We start from the raw sequence: 2,789 nt of genomic DNA on the forward strand, positions 1-2,789 counted from the left end.
ACACTCACTCGCCCTGACATAGCCTTCTCTGTGAATCAACTTTGCCAATTCATGCACAGCCCCACCACCGTACACTGGAGTGCTGCCAAACGCGTCCTCCGCTACCTCAAAGGGTCTCTCACTCACGGCCTATTCTTTGGCAAAGGATCGCTCCAGCTGAATGCATATAGTGACTCTGACTGGGCAGGGGACCCGGACGATCGTCGTTCCACCACTGGCTATGCCATTTTCCTCGGACCTTGTCTCATCAGCTGGAGTGCTAAGAAGCAGCCTGTCGTCTCTAAATCCAGCACCGAAGCTGAATACAGATCCATGGCCTTTGCCACTGCAGAATTATATTGGCTACGCATGCTCTTTCGGGAACTTCATCTTTCCATTATCATTCCACCAAATCTATGGTGTGATAATCTTGGTGCTCTCTCCTTAGCATCCAATCCCGTCTATCATGCACGCACCAAACACATTGAAGTGGACTATCACTTCACTCGTGAGAAAGTCGTTCGCAAGGATATCACCACTCGATACATCTCCACCCTCGATCAAGTTGCGGACATATTCACCAAAGGCCTCACTACCCCTCGATTTTTACAGCTCCGAGACAAGCTACATGTGTGTCCCACACCCATTAGCTTGAGGGGGAATGTTAAGATACAATCACCTTCCAGCTGTTAGCATAGATTTAGCCTTAGATTTAGCCTTGATTAGTGATAGTTACTTTATTGATTAGCATAGATTTAGCCTTAGATTTAGCCTTGATTAGTGATAGTTACTTTATTGTTTACTTTATTGTGTAATGTCTATATAATAGGAGAACCCTTGAAATGAGAATTATTCAATCATTCAATCAAACTTTACAAGTCAGTCATGAGAATCCCATCTTTTCAGATAATTGTGGCTCAAGGTGTTTTTGGATCATTAACTGGATCAGCTTTGTCGTTCGCCCCCATGTGGCTAGAACTTATCGGCTTCTCCCATGGAAAAACAGCATTACTTTGGAGCATACTTTCAATTGCTTTTTCACTTGGAGGCCTGTTTGGTGGAAAGATGGGTGATATCCTTTCAAAACGCTTACCCAATTTGGGAAGAATAATTCTGGCGCAAATAAGATCGGGTTCAACTGGTCCTCTTGCTGTAATTTTACTGCTAGTATTGCCTCATGATCCATCCACAGCATTCATGCATGGGCTGGTCTTATTCATTGTGGGGATTTTTTGTATCCTGGGATGCTCCAGCAACTAACAAGTATGTATATACACTCGATCAATTATGTTTTGCATTTTTAATCTTGAGAAACAAATGGATGGTGAAGAAAAAACTGGCTTGCTTGGAAGTGAAGAAACTCGAGGACAATGAAATGAAAATAAAATACAAAAGATTTATGGATGGTTCGATATTAGATACTTACATTCACTCCTACGAAAGATCCCAAAAGGTCTTGCTCTTATTTCTTTATAATATTTTCAATACAAAAAAAATATGATTACCTAAATTATTGAGCGCCTTTGAAGCTTGTTTCGAAGCCAGTCTTTCTGCTATTTCTTTAGAAATTGTAAAGGGATTTAGTTTTGTCCTTACAAAATGGCTACTAATTCATAAAAAATAATAATAATAATAAATAAATAAAAGGGGTAGGAGATCATAATCAAATCTAAAAGATTATTACCATCATATATTACTGGCATGAATTGTCAGATAAAAAAACACACTCTAAATAAGTAAACATATTATTATTGACAGACTTCTTTGATAGCATTTTTGATATATAAACGGTGGACACAGTCCTATATTTGCAGAGATAGTCCCTGTGAAGTCTCTTACTAGCATCTACACTTTAGATCGAGTACTTGAAGCCATACCAGCGTCATTTGCTCCCACTGTATTTCGCATTTTGGCGCAGCATGTTTATGGTTATAAACGGATTCCGAAAGGGTCATCAAACGCTGCAAAGATTGAAACAGAAAGACAAATGCTGCATCGCTCGCCAAGGCACTCTACACGGCCATCGGCATTCCCTGGGCAATCTGTTGCTTCATCTACCCCTTCCTGTATTGTACATATCCAAGAGACCGTGAAAGGGCAAGAATGAGTACGTTGATAGAATCCGAAATGCAACGGCTAGAGGCAGATAGTGAAGTGGAAAAGAGCCCTGACTAGTGACTTGGGTGATAATGATGAGAATTCAACTCTGCTTTCATGGTAGATAAAATTCTCTTGTCTGGGTGCACAATAAAGTTAAATAATATAATTAATATAATTCATCTTCATAAGAAATCCAGATGCACTTGTTCAAAAAGATTTGTGAAAAGACAAAGGTTTGGCATAAATTTTACTACTGTACATAAAATGAAGCTCTGGTTTCAGAATGGCTTTGTATATGTAGAAATGGGGTTCGTGTAACACTTATGTTTTGCTCTACCAATATTTACATTCACAGAATTCGAATTATTTTTATTTTTAGATAAATTTGCTAAATTAGTCCTGTGGTTAGATGTGCTGACAAATTACTATAGACACCAACAACAGATTAAATGGTTCCCTTTTAGGCCCTAAAACCTAAGAACCGAGGCTACCGAGCACATCCAAAACTTCTCGCAGCCACCTCTGCCTAGACAACAACAGCACCCGGAACAATTAAGTACCTTTTTTCTTTTTTTAGGTAAATGAAGAGAAATTACTATCACAATTATATTAAGCCACCTATGAAGACCATCGACCGATAGGTGTATGGACTGATGGGAAATGATTAAAACACTTACACTACACAACAATGACACAACACCAAGGCACAA

General features: G+C 39.3%; 1 pseudogene; it reads left to right on the plus strand.

The window, feature by feature from the left end:
• The first annotated feature begins 861 nt into the window (after window positions 1-861).
• LOC133856798 (uncharacterized) lies at window positions 862-2,154 on the plus strand (annotated as a pseudogene).
• Window positions 2,155-2,789: the final 635 nt, after the last annotated feature.

The sequence above is a fragment of the Alnus glutinosa genome, chromosome 14, assembly GCF_958979055.1.
Source record: "Alnus glutinosa chromosome 14, dhAlnGlut1.1, whole genome shotgun sequence".
NCBI classification, from domain to species: domain Eukaryota; kingdom Viridiplantae; phylum Streptophyta; class Magnoliopsida; order Fagales; family Betulaceae; genus Alnus; species Alnus glutinosa.